Source organism: Polypterus senegalus, chromosome 15 (assembly GCF_016835505.1).
Source record: "Polypterus senegalus isolate Bchr_013 chromosome 15, ASM1683550v1, whole genome shotgun sequence".
Taxonomy (NCBI): domain Eukaryota; kingdom Metazoa; phylum Chordata; class Cladistia; order Polypteriformes; family Polypteridae; genus Polypterus; species Polypterus senegalus.
The window spans coordinates 24,694,025-24,706,954 of NC_053168.1; the positions used below are offsets into that span (position 1 = coordinate 24,694,025).

The 12,930-nt window shown below is 37.9% G+C and overlaps 1 protein-coding gene across 2 annotated transcripts in view; it reads left to right on the forward strand.

The window, feature by feature from the left end:
- khdrbs3 (KH domain containing, RNA binding, signal transduction associated 3) overlaps positions 1 to 12,930 on the forward strand; it is a 526,056-nt gene that overhangs the window by 153,303 nt on the left and 359,823 nt on the right. The window lies entirely within an intron of this gene.

Here is a 12,930-nt window from a genome sequence, read left to right on the forward strand (position 1 = left end):
GAGACGGGAATGAAACAGAGGCACAGGGCTTATTGGTTTTTAAAGACTGCTTCCTTCATTGTGTTTTAATCTCAGTTTTAAAGGATTGTTTTAAGGATCCCATGGGATACCCCTAGCAAACTGTTTTACACGCTGCATATAGCGATTCACTTCCGTGAGAAACGTGCCTCTATGAAGAGTCAACATGGCTCAGAGTTGCATGTGGACTGTACGACAGACGAACATAAATGACGCCGGTTTTTCTGTGTCATCGCGTCCGAGTTGGTGGGCGTGGTTCTGCGAGTTGTCGTCGTATCCAATGATCTTAGAGGTGGTGGGCGTGGCTCCTTCCTGCATGCGCCATGGGCGTCTTACTTGTCAGCGGCTTAGTGAATCCACGTCCCTCCGGTGTGCTTTTCATGGGTGTCTTGCCTTAGTGAATTATATATAGATATACATCTAGAGACAACCGTGAATTAATTTTTCTTAAAACTGGATGGGAAAAGTTAGACTACCCACTGAGCATTACATATCTAAACCAATCAAACGCCCCCTGAAGGTGGTGCTCGGAGTAAGGGGAGATGATTTTGAACTGCAAAGATCTAAGGTGCTCTTATTAACCTGATCCAACAGACAGTAAGCTACTGTTTACAATGAAACATCTACAGTCGAAAGTCTCCTACAAAAAGCCCTATTAAACATATAAAGTGTGTATCGCATTAAATAAATAAATATAACTTGTTCTAAGAATAAACATAACCTGAATCAAGGGAAAAACTTTTCTGTAGCGTCAAATTATACATTGGCATTCAATGGCATCAACGAATAAATGGTAAACTTGAACGATATGCTGTTAAAGGTGCTGTGTGTGCACTCTGTTCTTCAGCATTACGACAATAGTGTAGGAGTCACTGTAAGCTTGAACAAATTGGCAGCTATATATAGGAAAATATGAAATTGCAAAATATCCATTTGAAGTAAACGATGAGTCACACTTCGTCAAAAAGACTGCCGTTCATAGAGTTGACACAGAAGGGCCACAGGAGAAGCAGATTTCAGTACTCAAAACACCCGAATCAACAAATCTGCCTAACAACATTAGTGAAATTAGGGAGAAGGCTGCACAACATCCATCTTCTGACTGCACGTTTAAAAGAATAACTAAAGAAAATGAAACATTATTGTTTAATATTGGAAATGCAAACATGCAATTACAAAATAGCCACATCATTTTAACACGTTGTATATCCAAAGACAGCATTGCTTATCTAAACTCTATTTGCTCTTGTTATGTCGTTGTTGTGGAAAATACTTAGTAAATTAAAAACATATCAAGTCATTGTTATAAGTGAAGTCCAAAGACATCCTTTATTTAAACCAAATGATGGAGGCTCAGTATGTGAGTAGCAAGGTTCTCCATAGCAAGTGTGATTAGTCTTAAGAGATCAGCTCCTGTTATCACTTAGGTTATCTTACACATAGTAGAGGGTAATGGTCTCAGTCCCACCAATGAGCACTCAGATAAAAGGTACATTCCAGAAATACCCCTCTGCCATTAAAAAATCATCCAAAGGTCCCAGAATAGTTAATCATTAAAAGTCTTGTCTAAATATTTGGTTTACAGAATAAGACTTCTTATAATAAATGTTATATATGATCTCATTTCCTAATATAAAATGTGCTGGTACAAATGCAGGCAGGCGGTTTCAAGCACTTTTTTAATTTCTCTTACAGTCATTTAATGATGAAATAGTTAAAAGGATGAAAAGATATCGTAGCAGAAAGAGGAATTTCTCAAACGTGTGGAGCCCAATAGCTGTGATGGTCTACCTGCGTGTGTGTGTGTCTGTCTCTTCTGTCGCAGCGCTCATAACAATGTGCAAATGAATAACTAAGTTACCTTCTGCTACTGAGCTCCTCAATGGGTAACAGCAATTTTAGCTTTTTATTTTGTCTCAACATCTATTCCTTTCAGAATCATTTGTCCTCTCCCTGAAATCCCAGTTGCAGTCCGAAAAGCATGGACTGGAGAAACTGGAGGCTGGTGTTTTGGGGAGAAGCCCTGTGGGTGGAGCCTTTGCAGTGCAGGATTTGCTGCTGTTCACTCTACATTTTTTAACAGGTTGTCCACAGACGTGTATTGTCGTCTGAGAATCACATCTGGCCCCACGAGACTATGTGGACTGAGTGTGATATAATGACTAATTTAGTTATTCAACAGTTGCATCCATGTGCATTTGCAAGTGGAAGAAAAGGTAAAGGCTGTTCCCACAATGAAAAAAAAAAATAGAAAGAAGTTTAGTGACGCAACATTAGACTTATGTACAGTATAGCCTTAACCAGTCTGAAGGGGTTAACTGAGGGGGTTGTGTGCACTTGACATTTGTAAATAGTTTGTAAAATAAACATGTGGTGGTGACTTTCAACATGTCTGCCTGTCTGTGTCCTGGCCATTTCCACAGTATATATATATATATATATATATACAGTGGTGTGAAAAACTATTTGCCCCCTTCCTGATTTCTTATTCTTTTGCATGTTTGTCACACAAAATATTTCTGATCATCAAACACATTTAACCATTAGTCAAATATAACACAAGTAAACACAAAATGCAGTTTTTAAATGATGGTTTTATTATTTAGGGAGAAAAAATTCAAACCTACATGGCCCTGTGTGAAAAGTAATTGCCCCTGAACCTAATAACTGGTTGGGCCACCCTTAGCAGCAATAACTGCAATCAAGAGTTTGCGATAACTTGCAATGAGTCTTTTACAGCGCTCTGGAGGAATTTTGGCCCACTCATCTTTGCAGAATTGTTGTAATTCAGCTTTATTTGAGGGTTTTCTAGCATGAACCGCCTTTTTAAGGTCATGCCATAGCATCTCAATTGGATTCAGGTCAGGACTTTGACTAGGCCACTCCAAAGTCTTCATTTTGTTTTTCTTCAGCCATTCAGAGGTGGATTTGCTGGTGTGTTTTGGGTCATTGTCCTGTTGCAGCACCCAAGATCGCTTCAGCTTGAGTTGACGAACAGATGGCCGGACATTCTCCTTCAGGATTTTTGGTAGACAGTAGAATTCATGGTTCCATCTATCACAGCAAGCCTTCCAGGTCCTGAAGCAGCAAAACAACCCCAGACCATCACACTACCACCACCATATTTTACTGTTGGTATGATGTTCTTTTCTGAAATGCTGTGTTCCTTTTATGCCAGATGTAACGGGACATTTGCCTTCCAAAAGTTCAACTTTTGTCTCATCAGTCCACAAGGTATTTTCCCAAAAGTCTTGGCAATCATTGAGATGTTTCTTAGCAAAATTGAGACGAGCCCTAATGTTCTTTTGCTTAACAGTGGTTTGCGTCTTGGAAATCTGCCATGCAGGCCGTTTTGCCCAGTCTCTTTCTTATGGTGGAGTCGTGAACACTGACCTTAATTGAGGCAAGTGAGGCCTGCAGTTCTTTAGACGTTGTCCTGGGGTCTTTGTGACCTCTCGGATGAGTCGTCTCTGCACTCTTGGGGTAATTTTGGTCGGCCGGCCACTCCTGGGAAGGTTCACCACTGTTCCATGTTTTGCCATTTGTGGATAATGGCTCTCACTGTGGTTCGCTGGAGTCCCAAAGCTTTAGAAATGGCTTTATAACCTTTACCAGACTGATAGATCTCAATTACTTCTGTTCTCATTTGTTCCTGAATTTCTTTGGATCTTGGCATGATGTCTAGCTTTTGAGGTGCTTTTGGTCTACTTCTCTGTGTCAGGCAGCTCCTATTTAAGTGATTTCTTGATTGAAACAGGTGTGGCAGTAATCAGGCCTGGGGTGGCTACGGAAATTGAACTCAGGTGTGATACACCACAGTTAGGTTATTTTTAACAAGGGGCAATTACTTTTCACACAGGGCCATGTAGGTTTGGATTTTTTCTCCCTAAATAATAAAACCATCATTTAAAAACTGCATTTTGTGTTTACTTGTGTTATATTTGACTAATGGTTAAATGTGTTTGATGATCAGAAACATTTTGTGTGACAAACATGCAAAAGAATAAGAAATCAGGAAGGGGCAAATAGTTTTTCACACCACTGTATATATATATATATATATATATATATATATATATATATATATATATATATATATATATATATATATATAATTTCCTATATATATATTTTATATGTGAATTTCCTTGATTAATTTATTTATGTATCTATCTATCTATCTATCTATCTATCTATTCATAGCATCCGTAGTCTGAATCTCGATCTGATTGTATGGGTGGTTACCTAAAAGGTAACGCATATGGTTGGTCTGCCAGTCGGCCCAAGCACTGACCCCTGTGGGACACCACTCTTAGCTTCACCCAATTCTGATAAGGTCCCTCACATCATAGCCCTCAACTTCTCTTGTCTGACCCAATTTTGCACCCATGTATGAACAACACCCTTGAACTCCCAAGTCTTTAATGTGGCACCTTATCAAAGGCTGTGTGTATGTCACAATATATAACATATTCAGCACTCTGATTGTAACCTTTTGTTGTTTCCTCACAGAATTCTAGCATGTTGTTAAAATACGACCCTCCTTGTCTGAACCAATGCTGACTATTCAGTAAAACTCCTGTTCTTGTTGTGTGTTGCTCAGTCTTATCCTTAATAATTCCTTCCATTAATTTACCTGTGATGTATGTTAAGCTTACTGGCCTATTCTTGCTTAGATCTGCTCAATTACCCTTTTTATATGACACAACAATATTTACTATTTTCTAGTTCATCAAAATTTCACCAATGACTTCTAAAAATATGTGTCAAGGGTCTGTACTCACTTTCTGTGATATTTATGAATGCCAATATTAGTTTGCTTAAATAATAGTTGGGTTACTTCTTGTAAAATATATAATTTTAAAGCTGCTGTTAATGTTAGTTTTTGTGTATTTTATATTGTATTACAGAAAAAAGCACAATATTGTTCACTTCAATAATGGAATGACTTTTAATTAAGTAAATAAGATTTCTGTTTTTGCCCTGGTGTCAAAAGGGTATCAAGAATTGTGAAATTTCACTGGTATTGGTATCAAATACAGAAATTCTGGTGTCTTGACACCCAGGGGCAGATCTGTCATCGGGGTGTTCTGCATGTGTCCCCAAGGTTCCGTGACGGCAAGGTTCTTCACTTCCCCACAAACCTGATTAATGAAATGATCGCTTCTCTGTGTGACAAATGCAAGAGTTAGAAATACCAGGTATCATTAAACTACTGGGTGTTCGCACACTGCATTGTTAAAAGTATGATCAACATTCTGTTAAAGAGCTAAGTTACCCAGGGGCCTGTGGGGGTCTTACTACAGAATAGGTGACACCCTTACTAAAAATGTGTCTGTTTGCTCTTTAAATGGGAGCAGACCTAGAAAATGTTACAGACTTCTATGAAATCTGCTGCTCAGTAGCACCCAGGGCAAGTTGACTTGTTGAGTTATTAAGCAGGAAGAATTAAAATAGTATGATTTTTGATGTTATTGCAGATCAAGGAATATGTATAACATAAGAGCATGCTTGTTGTTTGTGTAGATCTGAAATTATTTTTGTTGTTGTAAAATTATCCCTGTTTCTTGACAGCCTTATTTGCAAGGTCACACAGGCATTGGCATCATGGCATGGTGACTTAAATCTACATACAACTGCACTATTGCCGACTGAGTATGCTGGCAGTGTGCTGCTGCCGTGCATGTTTTCAAATTGCCTTCAATATTTTTCCACCCTCTGTTGTGTTTTTAAACATCCTCAAGGCTATTTTAGTATTATGTTAATTGTATATTCTATTCAGAAATGTTTGCCTTGGCAAAATTATGTTAAATGCTGTAATATTCTATTGTCTTAGGACTACTTTTGCTATTGCACAGTGCCATTTATGTCTAAATAAAGAATAGATAGGCAAATAGTATGCTCAACTGTGCAATTTAAAGTGCATTAAAGAATTAAAGAACTGTAGTGTAAAATGATAAATAGCCAAGGTTTGTATATAAACAAATATAAAGGCTTCATTGCTTAATTGCCAAGATAACAGCAAGCAACTGATCAAAGACACTAAAAGCACTTAATGTTGCTTTTACACACAGAGAACGATTGCAAAAAATCTGAGAAGCAAGAAACAGTAAAAGGCTTTCCTTTTGGTTTATTATAATCAAAAATCATTTGTCACCTTTGTGTAACATTTTCCTTAGAGCTTACTGATGGTTGGGTTACATCTTCATATTTAAGTGGATATGCATATGTACTATAACCATCTCAGATCACTAAAAGGTGGTACCAGACCTCTAAATGCAAAAATAAAGAGCTTTGTCTTACAATGCATGCTTAACAATGACAGAGAAGCAATCATATAAAACGATATGCACTTTCTAAGGTGATAGGCCCATTTATAAGCATATCTTGCCTGCTTCCCCACTCCACACTGCAGTCTTTTCCCTCTCATTTTTACCATCCTCTGTCTCGCTGCCACATTCCTCTCAAAAGTTTTGTGAATTCTTCCAGGAAAGACACTAACAACTCATCTTGCAGCCCACTTCTCTGGAATCACCTTTAGGGTCAGGACTTGCCTTACAATGTCCCAGAGGGATTTTAACTGAGCCAATTAATTGCATCAGTTTTGTTTTATAGCTTCTCGTTAACATGCCACACAGAAAGAATTGTTCCTTATTGTTCTTTAACCCTAATCCTATACCTAACCTTAATTATATAAGCCTATGTTGTAAGGTTACCATTTACTACCAGCTTTTAGAAACTGAGTGCACAGAATGGGACCACCATTTAGTGGCCTGTTTAAGACGTAAACAGGAGATCATCCCTCCCAACACTGCTATATACTGTTTAACGTGGCCGGGAACAAACTATCATAGGCTGACTAAAAGTTGATGTGCTGGCCAGGTTACCCCATTTAATAGTAACAGAAAATGGCTTTGGTTATCCTTGATTTGCAGACTGGTGTTGTAGCTTGGGATTCAGATTTCTCTGTTCTGTTATCCTCTCTCACCAGTCAACATCTAACACTAGGCTTCCTGGTCGCCCCGCCTTTTAAATCATTAATTCTGGAAAGGGGTGGAGACTTTTTGGAAGTGTGGGGGTGGAGCTAGACTTCTTCTTTCAACAGTTCTTTGATGCAACTGTGGAAAGAGAGAACACCGTTAGTGTCAGCAACCTGTCTCATCCAGCAGTGGAACTGCTTATCTTACCAGAGCTGGGAAGGTGGTCCCCATACACACATGCGTGACAGCTGGAATAAATGTGAGGACCCATTCTGTACCTATTGCATGTCCTCCTCCCACATAATATTGTTCTCCAGTTCTGTAAGTCTTATTTTCCTCCTTTGTCATTGTTTTGCTAACGGCTCATCGATGGAGGTAAATCACATAGTCAAGGACAACAGTAGAAATGAAGGTGAACTGCATTTAGGACTAAAGCCTGTAAACACTTCTTTATGCAAAGAGTTGTGGTAATCTGGAACAAATTACTGAGCCTTGTAGATGAAGCAGAAATCTTGACAACCTTTAAGAAGTACCTGGATGAGATGCTGGGACAGTTTAGTGTATGTGTGCCAGGAATCCTGGCCAGGATAAAAGAAGGATGTATACCTGGTTAGAATGTCATAATGAAAGGATCGGGTAAACGGGCCTCAGTGTTCCTCATGGCTGAACCCGATTAGGTCACCCGCAGGGATCATGGGAGTTGGAGTCCGAAAACGCAGCCCTGTTGGGATCTTTGGAGACCACTAGAGGATGCTGCCAGGGGGAGGATTCAACACAAATCGGAAGTGCCTTGGGACAAGTTGGACAGGAGACTGGAAGAAGTTCCTGGGTCAACTTTAGAAGAGAGCCTGCCATCTCACTTAAATGGATCAGAGTCAGGAGGTAGCGGGCAGCACTCTTAGAGTTGGAAGGAGAGAATTATGATTTGGTGTATTTTGCTGGTGTTCTGGAGAAAGAAAGTATTTTGTCAAATAAAAATCCTTTTTTTGAACCTAGAGTTGTGTTAAGTATTGCTGTGTTTGTGGTTTGGGACTCAGTGACACACTCTTGTTGTTACATTAGCTATCAGATAAACAAATTGGCTTGATGGACTGATTAGTCTCCTCTCGCTTGTCAAATATTTTATTTTTATTATTTGTAGGTAATATCCAAATTTCTTTTCTTACATTTTTATACTTCATATTTGTTTTCAAAACAAGATTCTCTTATTTTTCATTCATTTTTGCATTCAAAATGTTATAAAATGAAAAAGGTTTGAGATGTATTGTCCCGATTTTAGCCTTTTCCTCAACAAAAATTACACTATGTAGTGTAGACTTTTAATGTCCCTTGTGAATATAACTCAATATTAAAATTCATAGACAGTGATGATAACATGCCAGGTTGGCATCCTAATCAGATGCTTTTCCTTCTAAAAGGCTTTTAAACATTTATGCTCATTCTTCAGATAAATGCAAAACAAGCACTACAAAATAATTAGTAACACTTTAGTTTAGGTACCACAAAAATGCATTTATTACTCATTTACTGTTGTTCAACAAGACCTTAACATACATTTCTTTGGGTCTTTATAACAATTAAAAAACAGCAGTAGATGGGTTATTCATCTCTGCGCTGTGTGGTGTATTGACGTGAGGGTATCATGACTTTTTGATATGAAGGATTCACTGGCCTTATACTAAATATGTAATATCAAGAGAAATGTGTCTCAGTTAAGACACGTCAGGTCACTCCAAAGTCATCCTTTTTAGCAGGTAACATTGCTGAGATGAATAAACACTTTACTGATGGTTTGCAAGTGTTATGAATACCCAAAGAAGTGTTTCTTCAGATCTTGTTATACTGTATAAGAGTAAATTTGTTACAGATGCATTTTTGCAGTACCTAAACTAAAGTGATAGCAAATAATCTTTTTTGTTTGGTCCACAGTGCTTTGTTATAATAATGTTAAAATTAAAATGTGGTCTCGAAAACACCATGAAAGACAAAAAACTAATAATTTTATTAAGGGAATTGAATGCTAAGGGAATTGATTCTGTTTAATCGTAGATAGTGAGAGCTGCGTGAGTTCTTTTAGTTAAATAAGGATTTGCACACTTAAAGACACCAATGTAGAATATGGGGAAGAGAGAATTCATGCAAAGAGTTATGGTACCCTGAAGCAAACCATTGAGTCATACAGCTGAAATGAAAAACTTGTCAGCTTTTTAAAAATAACTTCTTTTTTATAGTGCCTGGAAAATTTAGCAGTTGACCAATTAAATAGGCTTCTTTCTTTTGTCAATATTTTTTACATTTTCTTTTTATTTGAAGCAAATTTGCAATAAATAAGAACAAATATGGGAAAACATTCCCATGGCATTATTTACTGCTGAAGTAATATAGTAGTAACTTCTCTTTAATATAAAAATGACAAAAATAGAATGATTGTAAATTCTGGAATTAGTATGTTTGATTGAATAACAAGAAAGATGACTGATCTTCTATAAAAACAATTGTCTAAAGAAAATAATACATCTAATTTTCTAAGCACTCATTAACACAAAGATTGTTTCTTTAAAAATTATGATGATAGATGTGTGTCAATAGTGAATCTGTTTTATTCAGTATAACGCTAAAGCAAGCTTAAATTCGAAAAAAGTATTTAACATAAAGGTTCACGTATACAAATAGATAGTGCAACAATAGCACCTTCTTGCGCCTGACTCTGCACAGACTCACACAGAGGCACGTATAAAATAACACCTGTGGAGCACATCTTCCCCACAGGCACAACACAGTCCCAAATAAAGCACAAACGTAACACAAACACGCCCTTCTGGCACCACCACTCCTCCCTTGAAGCCTCATCCTCTCCTCCCGACTCTGGCTGTTGAGTGGTGGTAACTGGCCCCTTTTTTAGCCCACCTGGAAGTGTTCCAAGTGCTTGACCACCTGGTTCCAATTGCACCTCTGAGTAGGGCTGAAGACTTGTCCAGCTGGGCTCCGGGACCCATGCAGCTCCCCCTGATGGCCACCTCAGATCCCAACAGGGCTGTGGAGAACTCCATCTCCCATCGAGCCCTGCGGGAAACTGAGGCACCATCGTCAGCCAGGGAGGCTGCCACCAACAGTCCTGGGGGAGGTATTGAGTGGTCCATGGTTGCTCCCCTGGAACATATGTAGAAGGGGCGTCCCAGCTGGTCATGGAACCCAGCCGTCCACCACAATAGATAGATAGATAGATAGATGAAAGACACTATATGATAGATAGATAGATAGATAGATAGATAGATAGATAGATAGATAGATAGGAAATTGGAAAGAATAGAATGGACATTGCAGCCATCATAGTTGTAATAATCACAGGAACATTTGTTTTGTGTTGTCATGATCAGGCTTATGATTTTTAAAAAGCAAAGACAACGCATGAGTGACTTAAGGACATTCTCAGAGTTCTCCAGCCAGAGCCCAGAACTGAACTCAATCAAACATGTCTGGAGAGACCTTTAAATAGCTGTTGACCAACGGTCTCCAACCTGACTGAACTTGCGTGGATCTACAGAGAACGATGGCAGAACATCCCCAAATCCGGATGTGTGAAGCCCATTGTGTTGGGCCCAAGAAAACTTCAGACTGGAATGGCTGCCAAAGGGCATTAAATAAAGCACAGAGTAAAGAGTGCAAATAATTTGTCAACGTGATATTTCAGCATACATTTCTAAAATCCTGTTTTCAAATTGTCATTCTTGGGTATTAAGTTTTGCTTATATGGGGGAAAAATAATGATTTTAGCATAGGGCTGAAACATAACAAAATGTATTTAAAGTGAAGGAGCCTGAATACTTTTGAAGGTATTTTATCAAAATAGGCATATTATTGGATTACAGTTTTAGTACTAGACTTTACAAGATCCATATCATATTTCACTTTGAGTAATATTTTTCATTTGCCTTTGCTTTAGCGTCATTCAAATACATTTTACTCAAAAACAAGTTATTCGTAAGGCTTTTAATGAGCTTATCTTTGCCTGTCAACTGACTGTCAGGTTTCCCTTTGCTTGTATTTTGTTTTATACACACTTGTTGCATCTTTTGCTGTACTGCCTTAAAAAACCTGAAGTTAAAAACTGGGTTATGGGGGTGCACTGCACTTGCCCTTTGTCTACTTTCTTTCTGCTGTCTTCTTCTGTAAGTAATATATTACAATTTGAGTGAAGGAGCATGGAGTCTTAATCCCAAGGATTATCACATCCTATAATCTTGCATTAGTGTGTTTTATCTCAGCATAAATCAGGTCTGCTACACGCAGATGAATGTAGATTCAGGATTAGCAGAAGACAAATTCACTTTTCCGTTTGACCTTGAAAATGTAACCAAAGATTTGAAATTGATACATCAAGATTGAAAAGCACGAACAATGTCAATGTGATTTCATATAGATAAATAGATAAGATGTTAAACTGTGTAAAATTTGACTATCCAATTTCTGTAATAAACATGATATCACAATTTCACCCTCTGGACTGACTTCCTGACCTTGGAAACACATTACATGGAGAGTATGAGAAAGTAATTACGCTAAAAAGCATTTTTACTTATTAATTTATGCTGCTGCCCTCGGCTGTCCCTGGGATTTCACTTTTTACTTGGAACACATTGTACAAATACTACTTTCAAGGAGCTGTGTGCATTGTAGCTTTGATAAATTAGAAGAGTCCTCTATTAGATGCAGACCTACACTGCTTCAGTATGACAAATGGAATCTTACTACTTGAGATGTATTGATTCTTTTTCTTGAAAAATCGCAATATAGAAAACAAGGTGTTCACTGAGATTACCACTGTGGTCATTAGTGCCATTTGTAATTTTTCTTTTTGCTGTGCATGTGACAAAAGACTCACAGGATTCTAGAATTTTTTTTCCTAAACATATGTATCTACCTGTGTGGCAGAAAATACAGCTTCCCCTGGCAGCCCCCACAGAACACCACAGCACCGCTGTGCTGCTAGTCTGGTGGAACGTAAACTTTGAGCAGATTCTGAGAGCAAAAAATGGAGCAACCATTTCATTTAGATTTGGATATTTTTCAGTTGTCAATCTATAGGATTATGTTAAATGCATCATTCTGAGTTTAGTACCAGTGGCAAAAAATAATTAAATAAATTAACAGTACAAAGCTGTTGATCATTGCTACTCATCAACATATTTTATTTTTAAAGACACGCTTACCGTATTCTAAGTTGTTCAGCAGTTTTTATTTAACTCTTAGTATTTTTGCCCCCTTACCTGAGATAAGACTCTGTGAACAATAATCAAGTTAGGAACTGTATATAGAAATTCCTGATGTGGTGAACATGGGAATATCCTAAATCAACTCTGTGTATGTGGGTCTACTATTTTAAAGCTACAACCCTCACCTGAAAATTGGAATAAACAATTATATGATAAATACTGTATTTCAACTGATTGCTCTTTAAAGCTTGCTTAACAAATTTCAGCCTCAGTCAGTAGAGGTGTTTTGCAATTCTTCATACTTATCATGTTAATGCTGCACTACTTTTTAGGATGCAATACTGGCCTTTTTAGAGGAACGCTAATTTATCCTTCTGAATGCATCCAAACTGAATGAATAACTCTCACTGGAGTCACACTCAGAAAGAGTCCATTGTAAAAAATGTCCACAATTCACATCAAAGGTAAACTCCATTTAACAAACAAGCCTAATAAAGGTGGAATGAAATTACAAAAAAATTAAAAAAAATATGAGACTATTGTCATTCACAGTCATTTTCTGGATGCTACAGTAGATGATTTCATTGACTCCAAGGTTTCAGAGCCCATTTTACAGTATATCTTCCTGGGTGGAAGGGTCAGGACATCTGGTTCAGCCTTGGAAGTGATGTCAGTTGTCGTCTGGGTCTAGAGCCGTGAAATTGAAGGAATGGTAAGTG